Source organism: Notothenia coriiceps, unplaced genomic scaffold, assembly GCF_000735185.1.
Source record: "Notothenia coriiceps isolate Sejong01 unplaced genomic scaffold, NC01 NC01_scaffold00037244, whole genome shotgun sequence".
NCBI lineage: Eukaryota > Metazoa > Chordata > Actinopteri > Perciformes > Nototheniidae > Notothenia > Notothenia coriiceps.
Genome location: NW_011369945.1, coordinates 1,253,372 through 1,275,746, shown reverse-complemented (window position 1 = coordinate 1,275,746; position 22,375 = coordinate 1,253,372).

Sequence of the window (22,375 nt, the reverse complement as noted above, 5' to 3'; positions counted from 1 at the left end):
GCTTCACTACCTTTACTGTATGTCCATGGAGTATTGACTAATCTCCCACCGTCCTACAGCAAGCCCACCGTCACAGAAACCTTCCCAAAGGAATAGATTCTTAAGGCACTTCATACTTTTTGTTTTACACTCATAGCATAATCCATCTATCCATCTATCCATGAATTGACATTTCCTATGTGCTTGAGGAGTGACCATAATCAGTGACTAGAAATCTTCAGCACAGTGGTGAAACACCTGTGTTAACAAGCTAAAATGCTTCAATCCGAGTGAAAAACTCATAAGTCATGAAGTTGGCAGGGTTTGTCTCAGCGGGGAACTGTGATGCAGGCCTCTCATTTGACACTTTCAAACAGGCATGTGGAGATATAACACTTGGTATGAAAAACATGTAAAACTGTTGAATCCATGATGGCCCTCAGCTTGATAAATCTGCATTTTATTATTTTTTTTTAATACTAATGTTTGGAAGAAATAGCTGCAAGTGTGAAATTTGTCTCTAATGTGTGATTTATGATGCATTTAATAAATGAGTAGAAAACAATGTCCATCTTGCGTGTGTGAGTGATGTCATCAACATAAGTGTGAATGAGTCAGTCTGTGTGAATAGAAAATGGGTCTAATATAGGAAAATCTTCACCAAAGCTTTTTCCAGGAATTCCACTTACCAACTCACATTAAAGCTTACAGTTCCTGATTAGCTGGCCACTCTCTTCTCAGCCAACCATTTGGAGTAATGGGTGAATGTACTGTGGCTTTATCACTGAGGCTCCATCGGTAGGGAAGGTTTTACCCTGACAACACTATATGTTGGCACTGACAACAATATCATTGGTATTCTGAATCTGTGCTTGGACATCCCAAGAGATTGCTGCAAGAGCCAGTGGTCTCTTAGCTTCCTAAGGTTTCTCACAGCAAGTCATGTTTACTGTTTGCGAGAAGCTTTACACCGCAAGGGGTGTCGGGACTGTGCATTAAAGAAGGGGTGTTGTTTTCTTTTACAGTATTACAACACAACATTTCTCAATCAATCCAATCTGGGATGTTAATGTGACATTTTCTTACAGGCACAATATATTAGCATCAGGTATTAAACTAAACATGGCTCCGTGGTACTGTTGGATGCACTATTTTGAAATATATTGGCATATATATTGACTTGCAGCATAGTGAAACATTTTTGGGAATCTTTGTAAACATTACCTTTCAGTAACAGAAATATTTAGGTTGGTTTATTTAGGTTCAGGTTGTGGTAAATGAAGCAAGTAAAGTTACAGCCTTTTTTGATTTAAGAAGTGAGTATTGTTGGATTTCCAACACTTTAAGGCATCCTTGAGTGCAGTGCAAACTTATTGCTTAGAGCCATGTGCATTGATTTGACTGGCAGATGAGAGGCGTTGCAAATTCACAAGAGAACTAATTAAAAATAATTCTCAAAATGTAAGCGAATGTTGCCTGCAAAGTCGTTACTGTAAATTAAAAGATTATTCTACGTATAAGCTTTTTAAACTGTTACTATTCATATAGGGAAAATTAAACTGCAGATGTGTAGATATTGCATTTGTAATAAAATAAGGGGGATTACTGTTGACTTTATCCATCTTCCATTTAATTTAAAGTAAATGATATCAAAATACCTAACGTGAATAATCACACTAAGACTCTCATACAGTTTTAGGTACACAACCATCCCTTCCTTACTGGTGTTTTTTTGCAGAAATCATTATGGTTTTGCAGGCAATCAATCATGTCTGTTTGAACTCTGACCTACAGTATGTTAGACCACACTGTGTCCTGGCTCCCACTCAGCAAACACTGTTTCCTGCAGATGCAAGGGCAAGGTGAGCTAACAAGATACGATTTACAGCACACAGAGCTCAGTACAGAATTGTAATGGTTTAATAAAAAAAAAAGATTAGTTGGAATTTCTCTGTCAACATCGTGTTCCCTTATTCAAACTGTGCAGCAAGGAAGAAAATAAGGAATCATTGGGGCTTATGCATAGTACGTTCCTCCTTCATTTCACATCCTTCTTTATATGACCTGATTAGTTAAAGAGAGACCACTTACTGAGAGCAATACATGTGGAGATTGTACAAAATAATAATTAGCTCACCTTCTTTAATTAATGTTAGCAATTTATTACTTAGAAAAGCATTGTTGTTTATCAATTACAAGGATTTGAGGAAATTATAATTCGGACAATTCTGATTAATCAATTTTGCCACTGATCTTTTGCCAATTGTCATTTGAGAGTAGATGTTGATCTCTCCGTTAATTGGTTTCAAACAAAAGCTCAAGGTTAGTATTGATGCGGTTTGGATGACAGGCAGCTGAGAGCAGACACAGTGTCCTATGTTATCAGCATGAGGTGAGAGAACATCTTTTCTCACAGTATAGGTGTCATTTTTCTATGGCCCACAAAAAAACTTCTTTTTGGAAAACAGTGACGTTGGGGCGGTGTAGGTGAAAATGAAATTCAGGAGGTTTGATTCTGTGCAGCTGACTGAGGATATTTGATTTACCAACTGACCATCATGTATTTAACAAAACATTAAGACGAAGAACTTTCAATGAATTATGGTACGTGATCTCATATGCCTATTCAATCACTGCTTTGTGGGTACCTGGTTTTGGGTAAGATATGATGGGTTGATCTGAGATGCGTTTGCAATGCAGATGTATGAATTACTCACAGAACTACATTCAGAACTAAAGGTGCACCTTTGTGTATGCACTCAACTGCTAATATGCGTATGCTGTCTTTCATTTGCAATATATCCAAAAACGATTAAGACTCTACAAGTGTATTTCTAACACTTGTTGTGAGATACGCACCAATTCATGCACACTAAGAGCTGCTGAAGTTGGAATCCATTGTGTGTTTGCTGCCAATCTGGGATGCTTTAAAAATGAGACACAAAAATACCATGTCTTTTATTGATTCATTGGTCTCCATTAAACACGACTGTTCAGTCCAATAAAAAATGCCAATATAAAATACTCCAAAAAACAATACAGAGTGAGAGTGGGAAGAGTAAAGAAAAAGTTTGAATGTGGTTGTCATGACAGTCTGATTCGTGTTTGTAGAGATGTTAGCTCAGTATTAGACAGACAAACAAGGATTCATGGCATAACCATCGTTACGTGCTGTTACTTGGGGGACAAAATGTGTGTTAATTTGGTAAGTACGTTATTATTCAGCCAGTGTTTCAAAATCCACGATCCACAAGTAGCTGCCTATGAATACGATTTCTCCTCCAGACATTGTTGAGTAGACAGAGCCTCTGCCCTTTACTGTCTGTCTCCTTTTAAATCTTGAATAATTCAGGCTCATGGAACTGTCTTAAATTGATCTGTGAATAATAAGAATACAGATATTTGATATTCACATTGCAGTATTTTGGCTCTACCTCTTCAGATTCCTCCCAGTTTCATGATAATCTTTTTCTTTTATGTCTGAGCTTGTGCTAATGGACATATTAAGGTCATGGATTGCAGAGATAACTATTGCATTGAGTCAAGGAATATACATATTAATATGCACAAAATATATGAGAAATGCTAATAGTCTTTGGCGATTAGACCCCATTGTGATGTTATACCTTTTAAGGGACACATGGAGCCGTTAGTTGATTAGGAAACCCCCCATGGGGTCTAGACACTGTGGTGATGGTGATGAGCTGAAGAGAAGATCTAGATTTGATGAGGATTTCTGATTAGCTCAACGTCGGCACTGGATAGGATGAATTGAGGCGAATGAGGGGATGGAGAAGGCCTGAAATGACAGCTGATAGCAGCAGAGAGGAGAACAGATTTAAAGAGTGACAGCAGCATAATCACTGTCTGTTGCAGAATCCTGGTAAAATCTCGTTGGATAACTAATAAGGAGTGGATGCCCATAATCAGCTGATTGGAAGCAGCCAAAAGAGTGAAAGAGAGGATTGATTAAATTGAGAATGAATAAACATAAAGGTATTCTCCCTGATTGAACTTCTTCTGTGCCTCATTTCCATTTAAAAGAGAAGTGTCAGTAGTGAGAGAGAGCCTATCCTCAAACCCTAATAATGTTATATTTTAGAGGATCCAGTCAGTTTGGTATGCCAAATTGATATATTGTTGCATCATAGATGTTACAATTTACTTTGAAAATAAAACTATATCTTTGTATTTAACAGCTATTTGTGATATCAGGATAATTGAGCTGTGCTGTTGTTCTAGCAAGAGGTGGAAGAATCCTTTACTTAGGTACAATTAGAAATACCATGGTCTGAAAATACTCTATTAAGTTGAAAATCCCAAATTCAAAATGTTACTTAACTAGAAATACCTAAATGAGTATTATCAGACAACTGTAAAGTACAGAAAGTAGAGTATGGTCAATATGCAGAATACAACTTTTCACGGTAATATGTTGTTATAGAATATCATAATATCCTGGTTGTACTATAAAGTATGTGTGCTAATTTTAAAATTGTAATTTGCCAATGTGGATACTTTGTAAATTACTGGGTTGATTAGTACAATACTGTGTCATATGAGCATATTATGTGTTTTTGTATGTAAATATAAATAGTTTCTGACTTAAATATTTGTAGTGCAGAACAAAGAATGATATTTGCCTCTGAAATGATGTGGTGTAGAAGTATAAAATAGTGTAAAATACAAATATTCAATTAAAGTACAAAAATTAGTTAATTATTAGTACTTAGGTAGAGTACTTGCACTGGACAAACTTCTCAGTGAAGCAGGACAAACAAGTACTGGCCGAGTTTAGACGGTGAAAGCTAGTGGTTTGGACACATCACACACAGTGAAGGGACATAAGAGGTGCAGGAGGGCCAAAGGGAGAATGGCTGATGGATATTAAGAGGTGGACGGGGAAGGAGTGCATGAGACTGGTGTGGAGACGGGTGGTGAAGTCAACAAAGTCAGTCAACTTTATTGTCAATCTTCCAGTTTGTGCGTACAGACAGAGAGATCAAAATGCCGTTTCCCACAATCCCGAATATAAAAACAAATGTATATAAAATATAAAAATATGTGTGCAAATATATATATATACACACACACACACACACACACACACACACACACACACACACACACACACACACACACACACACACACACACACACACACACACACACACACACACACAGTCAAAGACATGTGCTGACATTAAGACCTAAATAAACACACAACAATCAATATATACAAAATAAGTCACTTCAATATTTTGAGAATTTACATTAGTGCAGATTGTCCATCGAATGTGCAAAAATAAATATTAGTGGAATATTGTCCATAGAATGTGCATTATTGCAATACGCACATTCCATAGACAATCTTGCGCCAATATTGTGCTGGCTTCTGGATTGACCTGACCCCACCTGAGAGTACTTGACTGGTAATTGCTTGTGGAACACTTCACCTTTGCAAAACTAGATGAAATGCAGTTTCCTACCTCTCTGTCTTTCTGGTGATGATGCCTGTCTTTGGTTATTGCTCAGAGCTCCTGGCTCTCCGGCTGCTCGATTAGTTTTCAAGTTCACAGCTTTATCACTGTCCACCTGCCTCAGTAGTTACCACAGAAACCAAACAGCCTTCTTCTGTGCTGCAACACCTCTTGTTTTTTCTTGAAGCCCTTATGAAATGTATTTCGATGATTTGTGGCACGAAATGTTGGACACTCATGTGCAATAACATTTTGCGATGTTTAACTTGATGGATTTGAACGTCTCTAACAACCTAACCTGTAAAGGGCAATTTAACCCCAAATTGCTTCTGATGGTGAGTGAGTGTTATTCTCTCTGAGCATGTGGCATCTTGTGCAGCAGCATCTTCCTCTGTATGAATGTGTGAATGCTAACTTATGTATATGTAAAAGCGCTATATAAATGCAGTCTATTTACCATTACCTAACTAGTTGGACAGCTTTTTAACACTCAGCGTGATTTCAATTCCAGTCTGGGGTACTGTAAATGCAAATGTCAGATATTTCCTGGTTGAGAAATGTTCTTTAGCTATTAGTGGCAGCTCTGCTTGAGTTGGCATTTGCTTTTACAGTTTGCACATTTCCACCTGTCACACATACCCCGTCATAAATATATTTATTTTCACATCTATTTATTTGCTGCCTCATAATATTAAAGCTCCTTGACTGCTTTCTTTTTCTTAAATAAGTACTCTAATAATAATACAGAAAATGGTCAGTATATAAATCCAGGTTCTGCCGTTTTGAACCAAGCAGATCGATAAATGTGATTCTAGGTAACAAATTAAAAGGGTGGCAGAAAGTCAGCCAGCCTCTGTTTCCTCTGCAGTTAGAAGGCAAACACTCACATCGTCTACTCTAGGGAAACAGTGAACCCAGCTGACTGGCTGCTGTGGTTTGAAGCTGCACCTCCTTTATGTTTCTGACAAGAAGGATCTGACGTGGGGGCAGAGGTGGAGAAGCTTCCTCTCTGACATCTCCCTCTGTACTTTGGCCCTTTGTTGCTGTGAGGGAGCAATGCTGGCAGACTTTGAGCTCTGGAAGACTCTAAACGTCCCTTCATATATGTTATTGAAATGACAAAGTACATATTGTTCTTCAAGAAAAATATATCACATAATTATTTTTGGCTTGCCAAAATAAATACAGCACCTCTTACTGGAGAACAGCCCTCAAAGCTTTAATGCTTTGAACGGTCTCTGCTCAGAAAAAAATTTAAAATCCTTTTGAATTCATGATTCATTTTGAAGTAAATTTGACATTGATGTGTAATGTATTTATCCATATCTATTTGGCTTGTAAGTAAGATTAAAGTGTGTGTGTGTGTGTGTGTGTGTGTGTGTGTGTGTGTGTGTGTGTGTGTGTGTGTGTGTGTGTGTGTGTGTGTGTGTGTGTGTGTGTGTGTGTGTGTGATTCAAAAATATGATTTATGATCTTTTGAAATGTGATATTTTGGAGTATGAGGTATGGAATTATCCCTTTTTTATATTCCATACTTTAATAATTATATCACATAATTACTAGTGGCAGAATGAGTAACGGAATCAGTTGCATATGATCTGGTTAAAAAAATATATAAGTCAGAGAAAGGGGACATTATAATGATCTTTTTGTTGTTCTCCTTCTTACTTTAAAACCGTGATACATTTGAGATGCAATAGACAATCAGCAACACAGACCAGGATGGAGCCTCTTTAATGTCCTTCAGTGACACTCGATGATTATTTTTTTCTGTGAAGAGCTTGAAAAGATGATCTTTGAAATGTGACAGAGTGCTGGAGATACACATTAGCGCTGTGGAGGTGTTCGTGTGGGACCCATATCAACTAGAAAGGAAATGATGATAGGCCCTTATTCTGAAGGTTGAAACATTGCATTTGCTTTCAGCAGCCATTACTTACAAGCAGCCTTGAAATAGGAATGACTAAGCTCAATAACCTCATACTTGTGCCACTCAAATGGCGTTTTCATTTCACTACGGAATGGCAGCCATTCCATTCCAGTGTCTGTTGAATTCCAACATAGGGAAATTTTTTCAGTAGTTTATAAAATAAAATAAAAAAACATTTGTTTTACTCGAACACATACCTACATAAAGTGAAACTGATAATGCTGCCGTGGTCTCTTAATTTTTTACAGAGCTGTATTTTGTAGCGCCATTCAAAAACAACACACTTATATTAAATATTTAACATGTATTTAATTTTCAAATCTGTAGATCAAAGGTAAAATCAAGGTCACAAAATAAAATGCCATCAGTAAAGGTAATCTGCTCTCAGCTCAGCATTTTTGACCAAAACAAATCCTCAGTTCCATTAAAGCAATGGCATTGCCTCCTTCTGTAAAATAATCACTGTACGAGTGGCGTGATGGTGTTTGTTTGTAGCCTCCTCACCTTGATGCCTTTGCCGTCTTATTCATACAGAAGTGGTTGTTGGTTCTCCTTGACATCAAAGTGGATTCGTGTTGAACTTCAGTTGCCCTTTCAGCAGCAGGTGTGCCTCTGGACCAAGAGCCTGAAGCAGTATGACGAGCCAGCTGTGCCCTTATCCCATATATTAAATAGACATTTTGGCAAATATTAAAGAATATTAACCTTATTACTTTGAGTTAAGGAGGACTCATTGCCTTTCCCAGGCATTTACTGAGATGAAAGTGTGATGTGGGAAAAGAGAGCAATCATAGGGCAGGTACATGTTTTGGGTTAGTTTGTATAGTGTGTGTGACTGTGGTTCTCCATCAGCTGTTCCTTTTTTTTCTTACTAAGACATATGGCAAAGTTCATTCTCAATATGGGAACTTCTAGTGTTGTTTATTTCTTACATTTTCTGATTTGTCTTAGTTAATTGATTAAAAAGCTGTATTTTTTAGCTGCCTATGCTGATGTATATTTTTCTCAAATTTCCCCTTCATGTGCATCAGATACACTATGGACTACACAATGGATTGGTATCACAGGTAAATCTGTAAAGGTGAAATCCATACATTCAGGCAGGTACTGTCTATCACACGTGTCAACAGTCATTTTGATATATGTTACATGCACAGTTTACATAAACTCATGCATATAACATATCTATCCAGGGGCATGCAAAAAACAGACAAAACATTGAAGTTACTGCAACTGATTCTTTTTTTAATTAACAATGCAGTCATAGGACTATTAGTAATGTTAAAAGGGTTGCTTTTAGTATTTAAATCCAACAGAGAATCATTACATTACATTACATTACATTACATTGCATTTAGTTGACGCTTTTATCCAAAGCGACTTACAATAAGTGCATTCGACCAGGAAGATACAACCTTGAAGAAAACAGAATCATATAAGTACATCAGGTTTCATAGAGCCAAACATTTCAAGTGCTACTCATTACTGCACCAGTCTACAGTATAGCATATTTATTCCAACAAATGTTTAACTTTCACAGGCTAAGACTTTGTTCCGTTTGGACTCTCTCTCACTGTCTCATCAACCGTGTTCCCAGCTGCAGTTATTTTCAGTGAAAGGGCTCTGATATGTACAGTGATAAGGCCGAGAGGAAAACTTAGCGACTGGCTGGTGAACATCATGGATTATTTTGCAGCTACAGATGAATATTTCCCTCAGGAGTTGGTGGAGACCGAACAGAGCTAAAGGGATATTATTGAACCTACACTTGTCCTAACATTGCTCCATGTTTACTGTAAATGTTTTTAAAGAATGCTCAGTTGCTTAAAACCCAACTATGCATTCTGGTTTATTTTTATTATTATTTCAACTTTTGAAGGAGATTCATTATACTTTTACAATTTACATTTCAAAATGTATCATAATGCTGGCCAGCACTTAGGCCCTGCATTAATATCTGTAGTTATCATACAGCATTACATTTGTTTAAATTAATACTATACAGCAGATTTGTGATTTAAATATGGAGTATTCATGCCACAGAGGGTTATTCGCAGAGGCATCTCTGTTGACAGTTGGTACGGAGAAAGGTGATTACATTCTTTAAAAGATTATTCTACGTGCTATTGCTTAACTCATCTCGCTCTGTTCCTTTACCTCGTTGTTTTCACGCATTTTCCTTTAGCACTCCATTTCTTCCAGCCTTCACTATTACTCGGACTGCTATGGTTATGTATGTCAGACATATACATGACATATCTTTATTTTATCTCCGGAGAAAATACATTGTCTCAGTTTGGCAGGGAAAATGTTATTAAAGTCTCAGATGAAATGTAAAGGTGCTCTGATGCCCCTTTCACACCAACGCGTCTTCAGCGCTGGCTCGGAGCTAGAGCCTGAAAAGTACAGTTTTTTCCTGTTCACACCGCAGCGGGCACCGCCTCTTAGCTCCGGAATCCGGTTCACTTCCAGCTCCAAAAAATTGTCGGTCTAGAAGCAAGAGCTTCGGAGCTAAGAGGCGGCGTCGCTTACGTCTCTCTTACGTTGAGGCGTGCAGGAAACTAAACCCACATCCCCTGAACATGGGTCGACTGAAGAGCCTCGTCATGCCTGCCTACAAGCAGTAGTGCTGAGCAAAGTGACTAGAAGGCAACCACACACTTATTAAAAAAAAAACACTTTATAAAGTCAGGCAACACTAACCAGGCTTTGTGTGATTCTGTTTATTTGTACCTTACTTTGACCATCCGTTTGCTGTTATCGATCATTGTGGAGAGAGGCAGACGTTTTGTATTATAGCAGCTATCGGATGGAATTCATACATGGGCTGCACAGGTCGAAAAGTATAAGGTTGGAGAAGTCGTTATTTAATTTAATCTGGCTTTGCTTTAAAAGCAACACGATCATCAACCCGACGCAGTCCCCCGATGTTGTTGTTGTGAGCGCCGTTGGGGAGCAAATCAGCGATGTAAACAGTGACGTCATGACGCAGCAGCGGCAGCACCATCCCGGCTCTGAGTGGTGTGAACAGAGCGGGAGCAGAAAAGGGAAACCGGAGCTGAACCAGAAAAGCTCTAGCTCGGAGCTAGAAAGGGAAAAGCACTGGTGTGAAAGCCGCATGAGTGACTGCAGGACATTTGGATCCTGGTCCTCTGTCAAATAACTCCTTACAGTTTTTATTGGCTGGTATAATGTCTTTTTCACTGGATTTGACCATTTTTTCAATATATTTGTATTGGATTCTTAAGGAAATTGTGAACACTGTTTCTTAAAAGTCCCAAAAATATAAAAACATGTTTATTACGTTCCCTCGTGTTATTCTTTTATTTATGTCCATCCTTTCCTCAGTAGCTCACTATTGGATGTGTTTGGGATATGCCTCTCGATCTGGTTGCTATGGTGATGAAATATAATGGCAAGTGGCATCAAGTTTTGTGTGTGTGTGTGAAGTGTAATTATTATGTATGCCCCATGAATGAGCAGCCAACAAGTAAACACCTGCAGTATTATTTCTTCGTCATTTATCATATGGTCATGACATAGTGTATTCTTGCTGCGTCTGATTTAAGTTGCTTTTGCTTCTCTTGATTAAATAGTTATCAATTATGTTGGTTTATTTTTGATATACAAAACCCACTGTCAATAGTGATAAGGAGAAAATCTAACAAGAAATTGGCTGTTGTTGGAGAATTGGAACACACATTATCTTTTTTTATTTAAAGAGGACATATGATGCAAATGTTCAGGTTTCATATTTGTATTTTGTGCCTCTTTTATGACATGTTTACATTACATTTACATGCCTTAATGTTCAAAAAGCTCTATTTTGTTCATACTGCCTGTGCTGCAGCACATCTTTTCACCAAATAATGCTCTACAGGAAAGGGAAAAAAGCATAATAGGGCCTCTTTAACACTGTCTCCCTACATGGTGGGATCATTTTGAAGAGATTCACATCGTATCACTGGGCACTGGGTTCAAAAGCTATTTCATTTCATTTCAAGAAGAAAGAAAAATCAATGTTGCTTTAAATGTACTTATAGTTCAATATGTCACCTTTTATAACTTGCACTCTTTACAAAGTTGCAATTACCCTGATTCAGCATGAATTTTGAATTGTTTTAATTCACACTGCCTGCCTCTCAGTTTCCGAGTGATGATAATAATACTGACTGACTGGTGGGAGCATAAACCATATTGCTATGTGATTAATGGATAGTTGGAGGATTACCTTGATCTGGTAAACGTGGAGAGAGCAGCTGGCCTTCTTAAAGACTTAAACATACGCTGAGGAGCTTCTCTGACATTTTTAGGTTTGGCAACCAGACATATACCTATGTTACATTACATTACATTTAGCTGACGCTTTTATCCAAAGCGACTTACAATAAGTGCATTCGACCAGGAAGATACAACCTTGAAGAAAACAGAATCATATAAGTACATCAGGTTTCATAGAGCCAAACATTTCAAGTGCTACTCAACTGGCTTTAGATAAGCCAGTCCTTTATTAGTATATAAGTGCTTTGTTAGTAATTCAATCGCTCGAAGTGGAGTCTAAAGAGATGAGTTTTCAGTCTGCGCCGGAAGATGTGTAAGCTTTCTGCTGTCCTGATTTCAATGGGGAGCTCTTTCCACCATTTTGGAGCCAGGATAGCAAACCCACGAGTTTTTGCTGATGGGAACTTGGGTCCCCCTCGCAGTGCGGGTGCAGCGAGCTGTTTGGCTGATGCAGAGCGGAGTGCACGTGCTGGGGTGTACGGTTTAACCATGTCAATAGCTATGTGATCAATAGATATGTATTCGAATGCACTCACCGTCACCATCCATCCATCCATCTTCTCCCGCTTATCCGTGGTCGGGTCGCAGGGGTAGCAGTTCCAGCTGAGAGCCCCAAACTTTCCTTTCCCTGGCCACATCAACCAGCTCTGACTGGGGGATCCCAAGGCGCTCCCAGGCAAGCGAAGAGATGTAATCCCTCCACCTGGTTCTAGGTCTACCCCTTGGTCTCTTCCCAGCTGGACGTGCCTGGAACACCTCCCTAGGGAGGTGCCCAGGTGGCATCCTTTACCAGATTCCCGAACCACCTCCTTTCGACACGAAGAAGGAGCGGTTCAACTCTGAGTCCATCCCGGATGACTGAACTTCCCACCTTATCCCTAAGGGAGACGCCAGCCACCCTGCGGAGAAAACCCATCTCGGCCGCTTGTATCCGCAATCTCGTTATTTCGGTCATGACCATAGACTGTATATGACCCATGAACGTCCCCACTGTGTCCAATTGTGTTTTATCAAGATGCCACGTGTTGTTTACTGCCAAGATCTTCTGAAGACAGCTGTGAGATTGAAACATTGCCTCTATTTCTTAATGACATGAGAATACAGCATGTTTCTTCCCTCATTTTCTTTAAATTCTACAAAGACAGTATTGTGAAGAGACCGATTTCAGAGTGCAACTGTGTCTCTCTCTTTTTCCCTCTGTTCGTTTGTCCTCTGATGACTCCTTTCTCACATGAAGGTTCAAAAATACTGAACAGGCTATTCTCTATTAAGGATTTCAGTTTTTTTTCTTTGACATGAGGTTGGGAATACTAAAAACATTTTGCACCAACAATCATTTTTGATATTTATACCTTCTATCAAATCTGTTCTAAATAGGCCTACCATCTAGTCTGTCAAATACAATTATTTTTGAATGATTGTGCTGTAATTAGAGGAAAATACACAATTATCATTAAGGAAAAAAGGAGTGTAGGAGCATTTATCCTGAACAAAGAAAGGTTACGGTAATTAGGAAGTAAATACATTTCTTTATCCGCTCAAAAGACTGTGACCTTGAAACTCTAATTTTGATCAAGACAACTCAGATTTCCATACATAGTTTTTTCCCCCTGGTCCTGCATTTTAAACATTTACAGTGTCTTTGTACATTTGATTAATTCATTACTTTAAGATGCTCAATTTTGCAACACTTGCATTACATTATACAAATATAGGCATAGGACTGGCACGCTGTGTTCAGCAAATGTTCTGTCCAAACAAGTCGGTGCTGCTGTAGGAGATGGGTTCGCAGTCAATTCCCCTCCCTCCCAGAAAGTGTTGTTGTGTACGGTTTGTACATTTGAAAGTGCAAAGCTTGTGCTATTGAACAGCACCTCCATGTGCCCATAAGACATCATTACACATTGTTCTGTCACTGTTCAACGAGTCCCCCTGTTGGTCAAGAAAAATACCAACTGCCACTGACTGCAGCAACACACTGACGTTAATGTATTCTACAGATTTGGAGCAATCACAGCTATGACAACTGACAAGTGGGTAATAGGTTTGTATTTTTGCGTATGTGTCTTTTCTTTAAGCAGATATTATGGTTGCTCGGTCAGTTTTTAAATGTTAATTAGTCTCTGCTGTTGCCATGGTCACGGGAGCGAACCGGCAAAGGAGTGTGTGTCAGAGGAAGCAGCGTGACGCGCAGAGAGAGACACCAGACGCCGCCTCTGAGCAAAGATGCTGAGTTAGGATGCAGGGGCTGCACACATTTGCACTCCCTCCATCTCTCTATGTTTAAGATAATTAAAAACATGCATTAGAAGTGCTCAGACACTGTCAGTTTTATTTTCATTGAAAGGTATTTCACCTGAACTTTATAGTTAACGAGCTGTAACAGTATCATTTAAGGCTAAAGCCCCTTTCTTCAGTTGATATGCAGCATTTTAGCTCACTATCTCCTGCTTTTATCCACAATACTTTGCTCATCTCATTCATAGTTTGTAATTTCCAGAGAGATTTCCAAACATGATGGGTGTGTGGAACTGCAAAAACTACTTGGAAAACTAAAGATAAAACCTAAAAAACGTAGATAAGTATTAGCAGCAACCATTTAGAAAACAGTGAGTCACATTCATATAATCCTCTAAAGATAGATGGTGCACTCACACACTGTACCGCACCTGACAAGATGACAATCTCATTTAACGTCTCTGTCTCGCTGCTGCCTTTCTGTCAGCGGGGTGTGAGGTACACTGCGTAGATGTTGTTTGTATTCTCTGTTTGAACCAAAGGGTGGTCATTAACCTCTGAAAGGAAACATTAATGCCTTGATTTAGCTTTCCCCCCTCCTCTCATGGTCTCTTTATGCCTACACAATGTGAAGAAAAGCCCTTGTATAAGAAAGGACTGGGACAGTATTGAATACATATGTTTGTATAGTAAGCCAAGGACTGTAAAACAGACTTTTAAATACAGCTTGTGGAAAGTAGAACTTTTATAATTAATATTATAACACCATAAACCTGTGAAGATTAGCTTAACACCTTCAACACAGCAGCCTTTGGGAAATCAATGAATACATTAACTGCATTCAGACTGTCATCGCTAGGAGCTGTCAGTGGAGGGTGACAATCAGAAATGCTTTGATTAATTATATCAATGCAAACATTTAACAAGAAATGCACTCCAATAATGCATGAAACGAGATGACTAAATCCAAATGCTACATTTCACAGATACCAGCTAAAAAAAAGTTTAATTCACGTGTACATTAACTATATAACAAATCCAGGGAATACACTTTTAAGCTCTGGGAAAAATGATGCTGGAAATTGACAATGCGAGTTTAGGGCATCTTTTGGCCGTCCAGAAATGTAAACACATCTGTACATGCTGTGTAGAGGGGAGATGTGGGGGATGACACATGAGTCCATACTGGGTGTTGTACCTTTGATCATACTCAGCAGGCATCTTTGCCTGTTGCCTGTGGAAACAAGTGGTTTCCAAATGGAAACCTTGCCATAAGCAACAATTTAGCACAGCTCATATAGTCTTTATTCAGGCTTTCACACTGATTCTGATCTCTTGGAGTCATTTAGGTTTTAAAGGTTTTTAGATTAGGACATATTGTTTTAATGTGCATGTGTCCATCTCTGTTGGTGATCTTCCTCTTACAAAAGTCACAGATTCTCAAAGCATTTTTTCTTGTTTTAATGAAATATAAATGACATGTATATCATCCAGGCTGTGGATTTCTGAAAATGTTTAAGAGTAGATATGTTAGCTCTGAAATACATTTTAATCAACCCTCAATTTAGATCAGATTAATCCCTATTAATTAAAATTCTAAGCATGTGGGCTGAGAGGTATCCACATTCTAAATGTGTATTGTTAGCTTCTTTAATGACCACGGGGGAGTAGCACAATATACAAACTGTACGCACTGTACACAGACGTTGTTGTGCTATGAATATCAGGATGCAGAGGAACTTTGGTGTGTTGAAGCAGTCCATCTGGCTGCCTCGCTGGGACACTGTTTCATCCAGCGTGACATTTTCTAATCCAAATTATGTTTTATGCATGCCCTCTGCTGGGAACTGAGAGATGAGATCCAGGGACATTTGTTGATACAAGGAGTGTGTGTGTGTGTGTGTGTGTGTGTGTGTGTGTGTGTTGTGGTGTGTTGTGTGTGTGGTGTGGTGTGTGTGGTGTGTGTGTGTGTTGTGTGTTGTGTGTGTGTGTGTGTGTGTGTGGTGTGGTGTGTGTGTGTGTGTGCCTCTCCCTCGTGTGTCGTCGTCGTGTCTCTGTGTGTGTGTGTGTGTGTGTGTGTGTGTGTGTGTGTGTGTGTGTGTGTGTGTGTGTGTGTGTGTGTGTGTGTGTGAAAATGTAGTAACTGAATTATCCATTTACATTTTCCACCATTTGTCGTTACCAGCAGCTCTGTTTGCCAACATTTGAAAGAATCACAAGAGTGCACGCAGAAGATTCGATCAATACCGGATACAAGCCAAAATGCTCATTTACTTTTTATTATTTTGCATTCATAAGCTCACTTACTCTCGGCCTCTGAGGCTGTGGAATTTATTTTTCACTCACACGCCCAAACACATATAGTCTCTCTGTTTGTCTCTCATAAGATGTATAACTCTCTTTCAGATTAAGATGGCATTGTTTATGCCTCTCATTAACCTTCAATGGCTGTATATCTGGTTTGAGCTACGCACCATACATTTTAAGATAGATTTCTTGAATATTTTCATGAGGACATTTTCCGAGATCTTTTAATCTTAAAAAAATGATATCATTCACTGAATGGAACTTCAGACTGCTGCTGATTCACCAAGGACCTCAGTGGGCTGTTTTTGGCTGAGAGTGATATCTTTGACTCAGTCAGCCCAATTTAATTACTGTATCAGCTTTCCCTATATTGTGTTTTACGTAGTTGGTGGTGGTTTTGAAATATTATTAACCAGTGTGGTGGCCTGGTATGATTGGAACACTCACATTTTTATCTGAATATTACTGATGTTTAAAAAATGTTCCTCAGACTGTGAGAAGGATTTTGAATATGCAGTGTTATCACAGTTTTGAAAAAGCATTTGCACTTTTTAATTTGTGTTTCTGGTGAAGTGAGATGACGGAACAATAGCTCACTTTCTTTTTCAAGACTATACTTTTATTGCTTGTTTCCAGGGTTTCCAATTTATGTAATACTCAATATCCTTTGTTTTAGCAGTTCCATGTTATATATCATACCAAGCTTTCAACTGAATAAAAAGTGTTAGTCTTCCACGACACTGACCAAGTGAAATGGATCGTTACCTCAATTATCATTTAAAAATGTTTTCAAAACATTTGTTTTACAACAACTAACGGCATCAGTTTAGTCATTTGATTGCATACATATTAACAGTATACCATTCAGTATCTATGCTGAATAGTCGATCAAGATTGAGCTTCCGAAACTCAGTATTTCTGTCAACATCAAGTACTCTCTCACAAAATGTTCCATCTCTCCCTTTCAGTCCAACTAATCCTCTGTCTGTTCTCATGATGCTTAATTAGACATGTGAGCATTATTAAGCCCATCCACCTCTTAATCCTGATGCAGACATGGATTTTTTTAAGCTTATATCTATTTACTGCTGACGGCGTTCCTTGTTTTGCCCTGTGTGTCTCTGAAGGACAACATGCTCCTGTGTGGGTCGAGCTAGTGACTCACTCCCTAGCCAGGCGTCCTAATTGCCTCCATCAAATTCCCATTTCAAGGCTGCGTACGTCATTAGCGTTCGAGGATTTTTCTACATGCAACAAAAAAATACAGCTTTCTCTTGTTTTTATCCGTTTGAACTTAGATAACTAACCCCGTTTCTGCTAACTCGCCTGATCACAATGCATTTATCAGGTTTTTGTGTTTGGCATTTAACGTGTTGTTAGCCCTGACATAGAGTATAACAATCCTTGCCCCACAGTCCCGCACACAGTTTAAACCTGGTTAAATGTTTTATAAATGTACATTTTAAAATCACCAGTCGAACTATAAACTTGGATAATACGCAACAATGTTATTCACCACCTTATTTGCTCTTCAGTTTAGATTAGATTGATTTATATTAAATTGGATTAGATATGCTTTATCACTCCAAATAATATTTTGCATGCCCTCTTTCGGGAAATTAGAGATTTTTTGATACAAGGACCATGTGTGGAGAAAAAACTATATATAATAAACAAAATAAGTTAGAATACTCTAAACCAATGTAATACTAAAACAGAAATGTATAAACATAAAATACTAATATAAATCATAAATATTAAGTGTCTTTGAGCACTGTGAAAAGTGCTTTATAAATATAATGTATTATTCATATTATTGTTATTATTTGTATTATAACCATTACTCATGTATTCCCATCCCCACAAGTTGAAGAAGACCACTCTTTTACTGATAGTTGTCATATCTGTGAGACTAGCACAGGAAAATGGCAATTGTTGAAGTATACACTTAACGTGGAGGAGTAAACCTTCAATACTTAAAAGTCTGAAACTTCACATGTCTATTCCCTCAAAAACACAGCCCCCGCATTAGGATGCATGGCAGCACATAGTCGCTGTAAATCCTGTCAATCCGAGGTGGAGAAATAAGGAAAGTGAGGCATCAGCGGATGGAAAGAAATGAAGCCACTGTGCCTATCAGTGCCTATGAAGCGCTATAATACCGAGGTAAATATCACTCATCAGTTTGCACATGTGCTGCATGCCTGATCAGGCTTCTGTATTATTAAGGCTGTGTGCTCTGCAGCTGTGTTTTCCCTAGTCTGACTAAGACATGCAGACACAAGCCAGAGATCCATTTTCACATCAGTGTGTGCCTTCTGTGCCTTCACCATTATTATAATTACTGATACTGCTGGCCCTGTGCTACCAACAATAAAATGCCTCTGGGAAAACAAATTCTGGACTTGCAAAAATCTAATTTGTCCAGAGGATCTTATCATTTGCTGTTCATTACTATAGTGGCTTAAGCGACGGAGGGGGGGAGGAAGAAAGAATGAGAATATACTTTGTTCTTCAAATGTATATGTAAGTCAGCCTCACTCCCACTTCTTACTCTCTCGTGGCCAAACTTCAAAGTCCTCCCTTTGGCATCAAATATTAAGCAGGGTGCTGTGCTTACACCTGTTCCTCAGTGGAGTGGCTTGTTCCATTAACTTCCACTTTTATAACAACAGCTGATATACAGGGTATATGCACCATTAAGCACAGAGGCTGTCTTAGAGTCAGATACAGCTAATGGCATTTGATCTCATATTAATGGATGTTTGTAATGGACATACTTCATTCTGTCTTTCCCCCATCACTGTGGGTACGACATTTCTCGCTGAAGGACCTCACTCAGCTACAAGATGCCTCCCATCCTGCTTCTCAAGGAGGGAGATAATGTCAGTTAATAAAAAATGCTTTGTTTTCTCATTACAATAGTTGCAGTATGGAATAACTTCCAAAACCTAAAAAACAACACCGGTCTCATGAGTGACCTTACACTTATCACATCCTGTTATTTACAAAAGAAACAGCAGTTATGTGTAGGTGGGGTATCTTTCCACAGTAACATCCAAACTGTTGTCAAAATGCTTCTCAGGGATTTAATAAAGTCATATTTTACTCTATAGCAGAACAAATAACTTTTTTATCAAACAACCTTCCAGAAAAAGAGCGCAAACTGGAATTTACCTTCTTACAAAATGGGATAAATGTGAATCCCCGGTCCCCCAGTTTATTCAAACCTCCCTGGTGGTCTGCGACATGGTGTGGGGGATCGATCTGTTTGTAGTTTTTCTGAAAGCTGATTTATTTTACTGTTCACTCAAGATTTTCTTTCTGTTCAAGTCTAAAATAAAACACCTTTTTGTCTTGAAAGGCCATACCTTTGCTGAATACAATCAATGTTTCATAATGTGTCAGTGCAGCTGTCGCAGTAGGCTTTGAGTCTGTCGCTCCTAGAGAAGAAAAACAACAAGTTTTCCTATATTTCTTTTATACATTTTAGGATAAACCATCCTGTATATTGACCATTTTACCCGAAGAAAATATGTATGATTGTTTCACCATTTCAGGCTAGTTGTCAATATGAATAATCTTTTTATTATTTCAAATAAATTGATTATCTATTCTTCTACATTTATTTGTTTGATATTTTAACATGTCAACCTTTAAAACATACTTTATATAAACAGATTAGGGCTGTCAAACGATTACAATTTTTAATCAGATTATCACAGTTGAAATATTAATTAATCATGATTAATCACCATTCAATCTATGTCCAACTGCCACTGGTGGGATGTATGGGGCGGGCCATTCTGCGCATGCGTTAAGTGCGTTTTGTTAATTCAAAAAATGAATTACCGCCGTTAACGCGATAATTTTGACAGTATTAAAACAGATATTTATATATTTTATGTTGGCTTTCAATGCCCTTTGATTTTTTTTCCTCCCTGGCTTACTTGTTCACATGTAATTGAGAAAGACTAATGATTGCTTCCCCTTAACGAGAAGTCCACTGTTTTATAAGACTTTTACACAATGCTGAATGCTATATTACAGCTTTACTATCTCACACAATTTCCGTAATCTGATCAGCACAATTCTGGCCTTGTGAGAATGAACTAGATAATGTAAGCTGTAGCACATTTTAAACAGCCAATTGTATGTGTGTGTGTGTGATTGTGTTTGCACTTTGATGCATTTGTGCATTTCAGAATGGTGCAGACAATTCAATTTAAAAATGTCAGTGGGTATGTTGTAGGAATTTGTATAACACATGGATGATGAAATGCAGCAAATAATATATGTTGTCAAGATAGGAATATGCTTTCATCTCTTCACACAAGCAATATATTTTCTTCCCCAAATAACTATCAGGACGATTTCAGTTTCCTTAAATTAGCACTTGCATGGATCTCGACTTTAAACTGAGATATTTGTTGATGGAGGTGACATGAATTGACTCCTTAAAAAGCAGTTTTGTTACGAGGAAGCCGTTTGCTTTAACTGTCTATAGATGGACTCCTGAATAACCCTGGGAACACAGTGAGTGATGTGTGTTTCTGTGTTGACAGTGAGGGGCGGCAGACTGAGGGCGGAAGCAGATGTGTGTGTGTGTGAGAGAGGTTCAGAGCCGTGGCACTATCACAGGGTGCCTTTGTCTGGCTGTAGAGAGTGTTGAATTAAAGGCTGTTAACACTAGTCTGCACAGTCATATGCTAATTCCTCTTACTCTGATAGAATAAATAAATAATGTTCCAGAAAAAACAAATCTGAGCCCCTGCTTTACATGCCTCATGCAACACAGATAGAAACAGTGGGGTGTCAGAAAGAGAGTGTGTGTGGTTGTGTTGTAGAGAGGGGGGTGGCATTGTACAGAAATAGCATAGAAGGTACATCAAACAGGCAAGACAAAGAGGACTCTCTGTAAGACTTTGCACTCGATGCTGCTGTAGGTGATGCTACACGAGGGATAACGATAGATAGATTGGGTGGAGAGGCACTGAGCGAGATTTGGACAGCGAGGAAGGAAGAGAAGGAGGGAGGGGGGGGGGATTTAAAGGGCAAGAAACTGAGGGAGATTTAGATAGAGTCTACAGAGTGGGAGCAAGGGAAGAGAGCCAGCACTGAGCAGAGGAGGTGGATGGGAGAGGAGAAGAGGAGAGGCTTTGACTGGAAGCGTACACATGGAAGAGAAGAAAAACGGCTATTTCATGCGATCGCTGTGCATGAGTGAGGAGTGTGGCTGACTGTCTGGATTTTTAGTCATCTGCTTCCCCACAGCTAGAGGACACACGAAGGAATGCAGGCAGGCTGGGGAATATAGGGCTGTGTGCAGAGAATGAACAGAGGATGTGGGCTCTCTGGCTGTGATTGCTGTCCTCAGACCCCGTAGCCACTTGGTGCTGTTGCAGGCCGTCAGCCTCGCAGTTAGGCAGCAGCAGGCAGAGTGATTGATAAAGAATGAGCTCCAAGCACTCCTCCGACTGGATTCCCTACAGGTACTGTACCACATGCCGGAGAGCATAGAGAAAGGGCACTGTGTTTTGTGTGTGTGTGTGTGTGTGTGTGTGTGTGTGTGTGTGTGTGTGTGTGTGTGTGTGTGTGTGTGTGTGTGTGTGTGTGTGTGTGTGTGTGTGTGTGTGTGGGGGGGTGTGGGGGGGTGTGTGTGTGTCTGAGCGGGTGTTCTGTCATGTGAGTGTCTGACAAGCAAATTGATAACAGCAACATTGCATCGACACAATAAAAGCAAACAATCTGAATGGAAACCGGATAATAATTTTGTTGCATAATATTCTTCTTTTTTAACACTGAGATTCCTTTTTTTAAATGTATTTTTAAAAGTAATGCAAAAGTGAATCTCAGAATTTCTATCGCATAAACTATAAGATCTTATTTTGATCACAGGCAATTATATATTATCTTTGCTTGCACTAGCTTCCTTAATAAACAGTACTTTTACTGGATTCAAAAGAAGCAATAATTCATTTTTAAAATTAATTTTAATGTCATTATCAATGTAATGCATATTTTCACTTGACTGTCTTGAAGAAAAATCACTGAAGAAGTTCCTGTGTGTGTTGTGTGTGTGTTGTGTGTGTCTGTTGTGTGTGTGGTGTGTGTGTGTTGTGTGTGTGATGTGTGTGTTGTGTGTGTGTTGTGTGTGTGT